This window comes from Apostichopus japonicus, chromosome 7 (assembly GCF_037975245.1).
Source record: "Apostichopus japonicus isolate 1M-3 chromosome 7, ASM3797524v1, whole genome shotgun sequence".
NCBI lineage: Eukaryota > Metazoa > Echinodermata > Holothuroidea > Aspidochirotida > Stichopodidae > Apostichopus > Apostichopus japonicus.
This window is the reverse complement of record NC_092567.1, coordinates 4,720,656-4,735,219: the sequence shown is the minus strand read 5'-3', so window position 1 is coordinate 4,735,219 and position 14,564 is coordinate 4,720,656. Positions and strand designations below refer to the sequence as shown.

The window sequence follows — 14,564 nt, the reverse complement described above, 5'->3', positions numbered from 1 at the left end:
AGGATGGATAGGATTGATAGGATGGATAGGATGGATAGGATCGATGGATATGATGGATGGATAGGATGGATGGATAGGATGCATGGATACGATGGATGGAAAGGATGGATGGACATGGTAGATGTGATTGGTGGATAGGATGTATAGGATGTATTGGATGGATGGATAGATATGATGGATCGATAGGATGGATGGGTATGATGTATAGGATAGATGAATACGATGCATTCATAGGATGGATAAATAGGATGGAAAGGATGGATGGATAGGATGGATGGATTGGATGGATGGATAGGATTTATAGGATGCATGGATACGGTGGAATCATAGGATAGATAGATAGGATCGATATGATCGATGGATATAATGGATGGATAGGATGGATGAAAAGGATGGATGGATAGGATGGAAGGATGGATGGATATGATAGATGTGATTTGTGGATAGGATGTATAGGATGGATTGATATGATGGATGTATAGGATGTAAAGGATGGATGTATAGGATGGATGGATAGATATGATGGATTGATATGATGGATGGATAGGATATATAGGATACATGGATACGATGCATTCATAGTATGGATAGATAGGATGGATAGGATGGATGGATATATAGGATGGATAGAATGGATCTATTGGATGGATGAATAGGATGGATGAATATGATGTATAGAATAGATGCATATATTCGATGGATTGATAGGATGGATATATAGGATGGATGTATAGGATGGATAGGATGGATCGATAGGATGGATGGATGTGATGTATGGCATAGATGGATAGATTCGATGGATTTTTATGATGCATCGATGCGATGAATGATAGGAGTGATGGATAGGATGGATGGATTTGACGGATGGATAAGGTGGATGGATAGGATGGATTGCTATGATAGATAGGATGGATTGAAAGATTAAAGTATAGGATATATTGGATGTTTAGGATAGATGGATAGGATGGAATGATAGGATGGATAGATAGGATGAATATAATGGATGGAAATGATGGATGGATATGATAGATAGGATGGATGGATAGGATGGATGTAAAGAATGTAGAGGATGGATGGATAGGATGGATGGATATGTTAAATAGGATGGATGGATATGAAGGATGTATAGGATGTAAATAATGGATGGATCGGATGGATGGATAGATATGATGGATTGATAGGATAGATGGATAGCATGTATGAGATATATAGATATGATGCATTCATAGGATCGATAGATAGGATGGATAGGATGGATGGATAGGATGGATGGATAGGATGAATGGATAGGATATATAGGATGCATAGATACTATGGAATGATAGGATGGATAGATAGGATGGATGGATAGGATGGATGGATAGGATGGATGGATAGGATGGATGGATGGATATATATATAATACTATACACTGGCGGATCCAGGACCTTTGTTTGGGAGGGGCCAAAGTGGCATTAGAGTGATATGTTAGAGGGGTCTAAGGGGAGGGAGGTGTAATTTTCTAAAATATTTATTAAACAAAGTTGGGATCATCTTTCTCAAGAAATGTTATTTCTCATAGGTTATAGATTTCTTACAACCAGCCTGTAACTGCAAAATGGTGTTAAACTGTAAATCCTCATGCTCATACATTTACATAGCTCCCAACTCTTGAGAAGGCAAATGCTGGTCCATGCCACGAATCGCCGTCCTGGGGAGGGGTATAAGGGGAGGGGTGTCCCCCTCCCCTTTTGAATTTTTTTGGAATCCTGGTGATGCCTACATGTAAAATGGTGGCACTTAGACATTTTCTGAGAAATATGCATTTTTTTGTGTGTAACATCAAGAAATTGAATAGTAGGTGATAATTCATTCTTTCCCGTGGCATGAAAATGTTCGCTGCTCGCCCCAATGAAAAGAAATATAGGTTAATTTGAGGTCCAAATGATGCTGTAAAGGAGGTTTTATACTCTTTTATGCTAAATGCTAAAGAAATGACGGTTGCTAAGTCAAAATTTGATGCAAATATTTTTATGTATACTTGACAATTACAATGCGGTTTTTTTCGGACGCTTGTGCGGGTCAGCGGGTTTGGGTGTTAGAATGCGGGTCTAATTCCCGCAAAATGCGGGTCAGTTGGGAGATCTGCATTTAATTTTAAATCAGAAAACGGAAAGGTTTAGACTAGTCCAGACGCGGTGGAACGGAAAAATTATTGGGGGCTAATGTGTGGAGACTATCTAAGCGGAGCGCCACCATCGGTTGGCGCGGAGCGTACAATAAAATTTTAGGTTTTTTTCAAATCCCCAGATGGCCGGAAACGGAACTTCCTGAGTGTTTTATGCTGCAAATACCTAGCCCTAAAATATGGGTCTCAAGCCTGCAATTTCTCAGATTGCACGAGAAAGTCTGTAAAAACATTGTAATTTGTATATTCGATGGTGTTTTAAGAGAGTAGCTATTACTCGTAGTGTACTCGCAAGGACGTTTTTGAGTGTAGTAAGGGCAGTGGCGGAGCTAGGGGTATTGGTCGGGGGGGGGGGCGCTTTCGACACTATCTAAGCGGAGCGCCACCACAGGTTGGCGCGGAGCGTACAGAAAATTTTTGAGTAAAGATACTCTATAGATTGCAGGAAATGAGCCATTTCCGGGCCTTGCTAATTTACAGATAAACGGAGAATAAATAGGTGTCATTGCCATTTTGTCGGAAAATTACACCAACAGAGTATGACAAATGTCAATAGGTAGATGAGAGCGCAATAAAATAGTCAATAATCGCGAATAAGTAAAAAGTAGTGAAAAGCTGAAAAGGGCGCCAGCAGTCCCTTTGAGTCCGTAAGGGGGGGGGGAGGGTTGCATCCGCCCCCTGATCGTATGGACGCTCCGCCACTGAGTAAGTGGATGTTGGAGAACTGGCTGAAATGAGGCAAGTCATTGTCCTAAGACGAAGTTGTGTTGCGCTTACCGGTATACTTACACTCACTGCTTCCACTTTTCACTGGCGTGAAGACGCGGTTGGGGTGAAAATGTGGTCTATAGCCAGGGGACGGGCCGAGGGTCCCCCAGCATTTACTAAAATTATTACACCTATATAGTATACGTGTGCATCGGACAGATCGACAAGTATGCATTGAAAAATTGGCAGATGCACGTTTCGGAGCCTTGGTAAATATTGGGGATTGGGGGCTTATCATGCATTTGCCCCCTCAACTTTTGCATTGGGGGTGGGGCTAGAGCCCCCCAAGCCCCCCCCCCCCCCCGGTTCCGCCGCCACTGGACTAGTCTACCACTGCTATTCCTCTCGATTTTTTTAATTTCCAAACATATGATTTAGCGGATGTTCGGAAACACTTTTTGGCTCGCCTTTGGGGGGGGGGGGCATGGCCCCCTTGCCCCCCCCCCCCTTGGATCCGCCAGTGATACTATACCGGTATAAAACTAACAATAACAAACTAAAAATTAAGTTGATGTAGAAAGACATTCGATAAATTGTGGACGTCGGTGTTACGGTCTTTAATGTTTCCCTACGCAATTTAAATGTGTATTATTCACATTAGACTGGAAATGTATCCTTATTGCTCTTTGAATCGTGAAACTTTCTGTAAAGACAATTTCTCTGGTCCTGTCAATTGTGTATACTATCAATGTCATTCATGCTCTCTCCACAATTATCTTCCTAGTTCACGGACACTTGTTTACCTTTTACCTTGTATAAGAAGCCGTTTCACACTTCCTGCACAGTTGAAATGCATGTAAACCTAAATTAATAGGATGTAGCTCACTGCGTCACTGAATTATACGCAGGTTACATCTAGGACTAGGGCTTCACTGTGTAATTCGGGGGAATGGTTGTGATTTCAGACCTAATTTAATACAGAAGAAATTATAGCTAACGTTTATAATATTAATACTTTATACTAGGCATAGTCAATTACGACCACATATGAGGTTGTTTTGTGTTTCCTATAAAGCATATATCCCCAAACTTCAAAGCGTACCTCTATTAAAGATGAAATAAACATATTCCAACAGGTACAAATAACTAACTTTGAAACTTTGCTTATAATAAGTAACCTAAGTTATAATGTGATATGTCACTCCTCATAATAGTGAATAACCTTTTCTTTGATGTCATCGTATCGGTGTACATGTGTAATGGAAGCACACAACGGGTGATGTGTGTACTATAAGGATTTGCAATATAGACGTGTAATAGTGTGCTGTTTATAACACACAAGTCGGAAACATTTCAGCCAAAATACAATCTACCAAATCCTCACAACTGAATGAATAATTATAACAGAAACTCTTTGTGATTGTCTCCGTTACATTGGGCGATGAATACCAGTGCTGCTTTGTTTAACTAACCGAGTTAGAAATAACACCTAAATACCATTGTTGCTTGCTACCGTCATACATCATTGACTAAGACAGACTGCACACACTATAAAGGAATTGGTCGTGATTAGCTGGGTTGTACCAATTTTTGCGTTTCTCCAAAGTAAAACTAATAATATGAACTTTACAAGGAAGTTCAAATGACTATGACGAGTAGAGGTTGGATTTAAGCAGTATTACTTTTTAAGGACAAATTTAATGTACATTTCTAAAAACCAATATTTTAACCGTTGGCTGTTATTCAAGCCATGTATAAATATAACAGAACTATGCACTGAATTGCTAAAACAGATGTACATTTGTTAAGACGTTGTCAATAGGCAATAGCATCGCTTCCATTATATACATCAGGCTAGCAAGACATGCCATCCTAACATATACCTATACTTTACTGTATAACATGAACCTACCCAGCAATCGCTCCCCCCTCCCCACCCCCCCCCCCCCTTGAGTACTCCGAAAATTAAATCTAATTAAAAGCAGGAAGTATCATCTAAAGCACTCTTTTCAGGTTGAAGAAAGCTAAGCGACCCTCCTCAATCTTCCTCCTGAAAGTTGGTCTGCCACGTACGGAGGCTGAATAAAGACATAGGAAGGGGTAAAAAGGTTTACTTTTATCTTTAAATTTTGACTTTTAATCTCAAAATTTTGACTTTGAAAGTCAACATTTTGGCATTTTTTTGTGACTTTTGAACTCATAATTTGGAGATAAGAAAAGGTGAACAATTGTAAACTTAAAGTAAAAATTTTTGAGACAAAAATGTTGAGATTTTGGGACACCTTATTTTCTCACCTTGGTTCTTACTAAGTCAGCCAATATACGTAATACAATACTCTCATGATTGTTCACTTTCTGCAACGTGGGAGTCATTTTGGGCAAATATTTTCTTTGTACCTCATATCGCTTCGAAGTGTTATAATGTTCCTTTTGTGAGAAGTGCCCCTTTTAAAATTCTTCCCCCTCCCCTTCATATTCCAATTTCTGCTCTATACATTACTGCTTAACTGTGGGATATATATTACTGTAGAGGTTAGGATTCCGCTTACCATGGGAACCCTATTGAACTGGTATAAGTTTTGTATAGAGCACTTTTACCGTTCTTCATCGGTCTATGGACGTAATATGTGATTCGTGTTAGTCGTGAATCTACTCTATGGACGTAATATGTGATTCGTGTTAGTCGTGAATCTATATAGCGATTCCTGTGACAGAAAGAAGAAGAAGAAGAAACCATAAGATACAAGACCCAGCCCGCACTTTGTGCATGGCTGGGTAAAAAAATGGCTTCTGATCTTAAGACTAAGAAAATGTATGTGGTGACGATGGTTCAATTCAAACGTAATCTCTGTATGTATATACATTAAATATGGATAGGATGGATGGATAAGATGTATGGGATTGATCGGAAGGATGGATGGATAGGATGGATGGATACATATGATGGATAGGATGAATTTATAGGATGGATGGATAGATAGGATGGATAGGATGGATGGTTAGGATGGATGGATAGAATAGATGTATAGTATGGATCGATATAATTTGATGGATAGGATGGATGGATGGATGGATGGATGCATAATATGGATAGGATGGATGGATATGATGGATGGATAGGATGTATGGATACGATGGAGAGGATGCATGGATAGGAAGGCGAGGATGGATAGATGGATATGATAGATGGATAGCATGGATGTTTAGGATGGATGGGTAATATGGATAGGAAGGATGGATGGATAAGATGGATTGATAGGATGTATAGGATGGATTAATAGGATGGATAGGATGGATATATATAATGGATAGATATGATATATGGATAGGATGAATGGATAAAATGGATGGATAGGATTAATAGGATGGATGGATAGGATGGATGGATGGATGAGATGGATGGATTGGGTGGATATATACGATCAATGGCTAGGACGGATGGATAGGATGGATGGATAGGATGGGTATATAGGATTAATGTATAGGATGGATTGATAGGATAGATGAATAGGATGGATAGAATAGATGGATAAGATGGATGGATAAGATTGATCGGATGGATGGAAAGGATGGATGGATAGGATGAATGGATGTGATGAATTTATATGATGTATGGATAATCTGCATTCGATCGATGGAATGATTTGGATGTATAGGATGAATTGATATAATGGATGGATATTATGGATGGATAGGATGGACAGGATGGATGTATAGGATGGATGGATATGATAGATGGATAAGATGGATGGATAGGATTGATCTGATAAGATCGCAATTGGATGGGTGTAAAGAATGTGTAGCTATAATTGGATGGATAGGATGTATAGGATGGATGGATAGGATGGATAGGATAGATGGATTAGATGGATCATTGTATACGCAGAGCCAATACAAAGTCCTAACTGTATCTGTATTTCATAACGCTGTGTTTTGCCGTAAATTAATTAGATGACAGTTGAAAAAACTAGTGCATTTCCAATCGCCAATTTGGTATTGTTGTAAAAAGCATCATCTAGCCAATTTTACCTAAAAATGTGCATTTTTCTCCTGTAACTAGACATGAAAAAGGCGCAAAATTCAATGGAGATTTATCACAAAATACGACAAAAATAGAACTTTTTACTGCTTTATTACGAAAATAAATGTTGTGAGATTAACCTTACCGCGTCATGGTGGCTGATGACGCCTTCTTTTGCATTATTCAAACATTTAAACCAGAGGGGTAGGTCGCAAGCAGTTTTGCAAAATTTCTTATGTCTGGCCTTCAGTTTTATGGGGGCGGGCTACAAGAAAACTGCTCTCTGAGCTCATTAACTCACTCGTTGAGGTCTGACTGTAGGCCTATGTCTACTTTGACCAAAACATGGGCTCGGCCTTTTTTCATTACAAAGATTTGAGATACAACTGAGGGCGCTACTGGCAAATACCTCAGAATTATTTCAACCTGTCTAGCCTAACTGCTTCCTAAGCTAGTAACTAGTAGTACAAGTAGGTGTATAAGCCCCAAAGTCTTAGGTTGTCTACTACTGGATGTCACCTACAATAAACGATATTCAGTGCTAGCGAACAAGAATTTAATCGTCATCCGTCACATAACGAACACATATTCGATCCCGTAGTAGTATCCAGTGATAGTAGTACTATATAGCAGTACTATCCAGTGATAGTAGGCTAATCATATAATATATCACACGCTAGGACCTAAACTGTTTGAAACGTGGTAACGAACTTAGCCGATTATACTATCTCTGTACAGCCTTAGTACTGTACAGTACAGTATTGCGAAGTTCGGAACACTGCGAAGTTCGGACACCCCTAAGAAATGCACGATTTTACCCTGATAACCTACAGCAAGAGCCAATTTCACGAAAAACTACGAAGCTGCAGCTATTTCCTCTCCAAAATAACCTGTGTGCTAGCAAGTACTTACATATTTGTCTCTAAAAGGAAGTTATAGTTTTGGGGTTGTTTAAATCTTAGGTGTCCGAACTTCGAAGTGTCCATGCTACTGCAATTCGACCATTTCTCTGCAAACCCTAACTTCACATAAAGCTGCCAAAAATGCATCAAATCAGTCAAAATCTTTGAAAAGTTTCAAATGAAAAACATATTGTTACCTTATAGAGCCTAGATGATAAACTTCCGCAGGGAAATTGAATCAACAGTAAAAAGATAGTTTTGGATTCGTAAACCTTAATTAGATTTCGTTTACGAACCATTTTGTGAATGGTCCTGGCCGCGTATTTTTTTTTCCTAGGAGGGTTAGGGGCAATTATCATATATAGGCGTATCCAGACCCTCGCGCATGCGTGTTACTCGTAAAAAGTTTTATGGCTAGTAGTAGTACATACAGTGTGTGCGACGCGATTCAAATTTTGCACATGTATACGTATATGCGTTCATGCAGCGATGGAGACCTGTTCGACTGACACCCAGATTTTAGACACAATGTACGGATTTCATATGTTGTCATCAATGTGCGCGACGGACATTAATTTAATGGTTTGGTTAATGTTAATCTGCTAGCATACATTACATGCATTTCTAGCTTCACGGTAAACTTTAATGTTACGGTAAACATTAAAATTCTATACATGATACTAATATAGTAGGCCAACATACAAAATTAAGCCTGCTTTTATGAACTATCAGTTCTATCAGATATTACTATCAGATATTAAATCACCAGCCGCAGACTATTAAGTCCCCTACATTAGCCACAACATCTCCAGAAAATTAATAATTGAAGTGACGATTTGATCGCGCTTTAATTTGTATTTCTTTAGCTTGCGTCCCATCACTTATATTATTCAATTCTCACTTGGTAATCCTTGGCCAAAAAGCAACTGCATTACGTGTAAATCTGTATAGCGGAGATCTTGCTTTGTACAGCGTACATAGTGCCCACACGTGTATTACAGCGATCAATGAGTAACGCGTGTGTATGAGTAACACGCATGCGCGAGGGTTTGGATACGCCTATATATGATAATTGCCCCTAACCCTCCTAGGAAAAAAAATTACGCGTCCTGGCCACAAACTTTTACGGGATTCTTACCCTCAACTTCATGGAGTTTGGAAAGCGGAAATTGCAAATAAATCAGTTCACATCCCTACACTAGTTTGGAGTGCCCTAATTGCAAATAAACGAGTGCATATCCCGTCCTACACTAGCATCTTTTGAGGGAAAAAAAGTTTGTATTAAAGTACCTTTGTTAACAGGTACTTGTGGTTACGAGTCATGCAATTGACTAGTTTTGCATAATTCTACTAGGTAAAGTCAACTGATATTCTTATAATCCTTGTTTGTGAATGTATATAGTGCTCTGATCTTAGCTGGTGATGTCACTAATCATCCTTTGCGAGATGGACACCAGTCTATTGCAGAGTACCGATGGAGATGCAGCCTATAGATGTATCTATTATTGTTTGTCCCGAACATATTTAGTTATATAGAGGCATAGTAACTGGGAGAGGGGGGGGGGGCGGGGACGTCTTCATAACGGTTATGGTACGGTATCATGGATAGGCCTACGTGGTAGGCTTACGTGGGCTTGTTATTCACGTTCTACTTGCCAGATATAAACTTTATTGAGAAAATGATTGATAGAATTGGGACAGGGCCCACCTTCACGGGTCACTTCTCGCATAACGAACGGGATTTCTCCGCGACGGAATACCTCGCGACGAAATGAATTTGGATAACCGAATGAACTTGGACAACGGAATGAAATTGAAGAACGGAGTGAAATTAGACGACGGGAGTTTCCTCGAATGCAACTTAAGTTTCCGCGATGGCAACCTAAGTTTTCGCGACGGCAACATATTCTGCAACTGTAACATAAATCATAAATGTGGTACAAACGGCGTGCATTACGATTGACCTTAACCTTTGACGTTGAATTTATGAAACGCCTAACCATGTTTTTACATAAAGTTTACCTTCCGCTCGCACACATAAACTGTATGCTTGTTCAAGCCTCAAGGTACGGTAGGTGCTTGCAAACTATGGTTCGTTAATATGCAGCCATTATTTTACGCGCTGGTACTGTACCAACATGGTCTTTCCGTGTTCGCTTTCTCTACTTATATGCTTCAAAACACTGGTACTTACATCTTGATAATTCGAGTTGGTAACTATAAGTTGAACACAGGTAAGTGTTTATCATTTTATTTATTAATTAATATCTAGGAGACTAGGACTTCAATAATTTGACTATTAGTATTATTATCATATTAAATGTCTTCTACAGTACAACTAATAGTACAAGTACAGTACTAGTGTAGCCTGTAGGACAAGCGTAAGTACGTTACTAGTAATACTAAACGGAAGCTATGTGTGTCGACCATAGTCTTCAGAACGATGTTAATATGGTTGCCCTACAAAATTTCATGATAGCGTTGAAATATTGTAAATCACCATATTGAATTAATTCAACTATCACTGTTCAGAACCGTAACTGTGTATAGCAAAGGCTTCACAGTTAATGCACCTTCGTTATTGACGCACCTTCAAAATCAAATATTACTAGCAACATACAGCAGGCAACCTAGCCTAAACTGTTTGCAGCAAAGAAGCAGGGTTGGCATTTTCCCGGGAAAAACCTGTTTTTCCCACTAAGCGGTAAAAACCAGGTAAAAACCGGGAAAAACTGGTAAATACCGGTAAAAACCGCCTCCGTCTCGAAAACTAGTATTAATTGTCCGTAAAATGCAGGGTCATCAGTAGGCAAGATATTGTTTCATGACAGGCATATTTTATTGAATATGGGAGTTTCTTAGCTTCATTTTGAGCTATTTTATCACATTCTTATTCTACTTTTTGTGGAAAAAAGAGTATTTTTCGTATTGCACATGTATAGTTATTCTGTCACGATCTCTTTAGCAGTATATGCATTGCCTATTGCCCAAACCATTATAGGTCTACACTGGGACATTCACCCCTCCTAAATTCTCCAGGCCTATTATGTTGCATGAACAGCGGAGGATAGAACGAAGTGGCGAACCATGGCATCCAAAGCCTCAAAGGGACAAGGAACCATGTAATAATATAATATTATGTGCTCAGACAGTTCATTCCATTAATACAGTATAGGCAACAGTCTATTGAGGTGAACTTCAATCCAGGGGGCTCAATAGAAACTGCTTTGAAACTTTGTAAGGCACATGGGCCCAATTAAAGTATTAAACGCACAATGGCCCTATGGAGCCATTCACACAACCAAACTGTTTACCTTGATGAAAACATGGTCCAATTATTATACAAATTCATGCATGAGTGATTAAACACTTTGAGGTGGACAGGTGAGGTGATACTGGGCACTTCCTGTATATAGGCTAACTGAAGAGGTAGGAGTATCAACAACACAAGTAACTGTTCCAATTGTTACTTATTCTCAAGATAGTTGATGTCACAACAGTCACTTAGTACAGTGCCTATAAGCAATATAAAAAAAGCATAGTACAGTGCCTAGTGCGAAGTGTGAACAGAGTACAATTTATCGCAGACATGAAGTGATCGTTCTTGGATGTGAATCATCATTTGGATCTGAGTGGACTAATGTGGCATGTATAATATGACGAACCATAGCCCTAGGAGGCACCAACAGTTTGATACGAGTCCGTTCTCGATAGGAAAATAAAGTTGGTTGATTTGAGCATCCAATATATTATTTATTTGAATTATTTATAATAGTCTAATCGGTAAACTCACAAGTTATAGATCATAGCTGTTCTTTGGATGTAACCCAACCCCCTACCATAAGATGCCATTTTCTTGTAGATTCTATGCTCCTCCACAAGTTCCACATGAGTTTTTAGGAATTCTATATAATTTGAGGTTTTTCCCGGTTTTTCCCAGTTTTTCCCACTTACTGTATATGTGGGAAAAACCTCCCGGTAAAAACCGGTAAAAAACTTGTTTTTACCGGGGCGGTAAAAACCGCCCGGTAAAAACCGGCCAACCCTGCAAAGAAGAGTTACATATTTGATGAGTTTTATTCCATTTCAGTTATATGCTGATCAAATTGTGGTTTTCTAAGCTTTCAACATCCTCCCCCCAGTTTTGCACATGTTTTTGGCATTTGGAAATCTTACTCTCAAATAAAACCCAAAATTACCTCAGTACAACATACAAATTACGATACCATTAGTACATTACCACATACCACTACTCTCTGGGCCCTGACCTGTCTGAGCTAAGACTAGTCTCAGAGCATAGTAAACAGTATCCAAAGTCAATGGATGTATGTACTTAGGCCTACACTTCAGTTAGCTTATCAACGAATGTGTTAATTTAGGGGTATGAAAGAACTAGACATGGCAGACATTTTGTAGTCAAATTCTGCTCAATTGGTCTTGCATATTGGCACAGAACAATTAATATTTTGAGATCATTAGCATTCCTATCTTAAAGGGGAGTGGGGTAGCGGCAGGAACCAAGGTGAGTGCAGATTTTGCATATACAATGTACGGAATCAATTATTTTCTCTTTTTTGGCCACCTTAGTACTGCCCAGTAGTTTAGCTACTGTATTACTCTGCAATGAATTTGGCAGTCAATGTTCTGTAAAATTCTGTACACCAAGTGCTTTTGAGAAGCAGAAATACATGTAAGCCTATCACATGTAGGTTAACTTGAGCAATAATGGTAGTTGAAGTAAACTATGTGCAGGTCTAAACATTACAGGTGCTCTATGATTATATATGTGTCTAACACAATCAGTGGTCAAAATGCTAGGCCTGGGCAACACTACCTAGGCATCTGTTTATAGCATTAGCAAACTGGCAACTAGATATAAGGCTAATCATACCAGCATGAGTACTCAAGAATCAAGTGTAATATTATTGTTGCTACTGAGCTTATCATTGCTACAGTACCATTTACTGTAGGTCCTGAGGCAGGAATGAATTACAGTTTCCAGGCTGGGTCAACCACATTTCATGTATTTTGAATAAACTTATTCCAAATTTACTGAGCTATCCTTACAACAAAATGTCATGTACATTGATTACTGTTGCTTAGCAAGCTTCGTGAAACTAGTGTCAAACACTCATATATCTATATAGGACCTACAGTAGCTTTAAGTCATATATAACTTTAATATGAGTAAATAGCTCACTTTGTGACATTAATAGGACCCCAACAGGGTCCATCCCAGTAATCTCAGGTCTAAAAGTCTAAATTTTGACCAAATACTCATTTTAGACAACAGAAATCACTGAAGCGTGATATCACAGAACATCATTCCTGAAATATCAATTGCTACACTATATATGCTAAGCATTTAAGCCATTAACATACTGGATTTCAGCCAAATTGCGAAAAAGCACAATTTTGCATAAAGGTTTGGTCAATTAATTGCTCCCATTGACTTGCACTACGTAGGCTAATTGAGCTGCGATACCTGTACTATTTGTAATATGTTGCATATCTGTTAGCAGTCCTGTCTCCTATATATTAGCATGTATGTTAGCATGTATGATAGCATACATGTTAGCTTGTAGGCTATGTAAGCAGTATGATACCATACATGTATGTTAGCATGTATGTTAGCATGAATGTTAGCATGTATGTTAGCATGTATGCTAGCATGTATGTAAGCATGTATGATAGCATACTGTACATGTATGTTAGTATGTATGATTGCAAGTATGTTAGCCTGTATGTAAGCCTGCTTGTTAGCCTGTATGTTTGTGTGTTTGTTAGTGTGTATATATGCTACCGTGTATGTTACAGTAGCATGTATGTTAGCATGTTATAACCAGTATGATAGCATGTATGTCAGGCTGTATGTTAGCCTGTAAGTTAGCATGAATGTGAGCATATGTTAGCTTGAAGGCTATGTTAGCATGTATGATAGCAAGTATGTTAGCATACATGTATGTTAGCATGTAAGTTAGCAAGTATGTAGCATACATGTATCTTAGCATGTATGATAGCATGAATGTTAGCATGTGTGTTAGCATGGATGATAGCATGTATGTCAGCATGCATGATAGCATACATGTTAACTATGTATGATAGCAAGTATGTTAGCCTGTATGTAAGCCTGCTTGTTAGCCTGTATGTTAGCCTGTTTGTTAGTGTGTATACATGCTAGTGTGTATGTTAGCATGTTATAAGCAGTATGATAGTGTGTATGTCAGGCTGTATGTTAGCCTGATTTTAGCATACATGTAAGTTAGCATACATGTTAGCATACATGTATACATATATGTTAGCTTGAAGGCTATGTTAGCATGTAAGATAGCAAGTATGTTAGCAAACATACATGTAAGCATACATGTTAGCATACATGTATGATAGCATACATGTGTGTTAGTGTGTATGATAGCAAGTATGTTAGCCTGTTTGTTAGCCTGTATGTTAGCATGTTAAAAGCTGGTAGCATCTATGTCAGGCTGTCAGTCTGTTTGCTAGCATACTGTACATGTTGTATGTTAGCATGTATGTTAGCATGAGCATACATGTAAGTTAGCATACTGTACATTAGCATGTATGTTAGCATGCTATAAGCAACATGAAGGACTTAAACACTTTTTGGTTCCTTGATTAAGCAAAAGGAACCTATGTACATAGTCAACTAGATCTGCCATAGTGAGAGGGTGTGCCCTATTGTTCTCGGTGCCTGTAAAGGTCACCAAAGGTCAGTTAGGGGCCAAAAACCAAAACAATAACAAGCAAT

The 14,564-nt window shown here is 38.8% G+C and overlaps 1 protein-coding gene across 3 annotated transcripts in view; it reads left to right on the top strand.

The window, feature by feature from the left end:
* The window catches only part of LOC139969965 (uncharacterized), a 39,354-nt gene that overhangs the window by 3,706 nt on the left and 21,084 nt on the right, over window positions 1–14,564 (top strand). For 2 of the 3 annotated variants that reach the window (XM_071975433.1, XM_071975431.1), the window contains exon 1: window positions 9,377–10,032. The exons of the other annotated variant lie outside the window; for it this stretch is intronic. The gene's annotated coding sequence lies outside the window, so the exon portion shown is untranslated. Of the gene's footprint in view, window positions 1–9,376; window positions 10,033–14,564 lie in introns of those variants that run through there. 3 annotated transcript variants of the gene reach the window in all.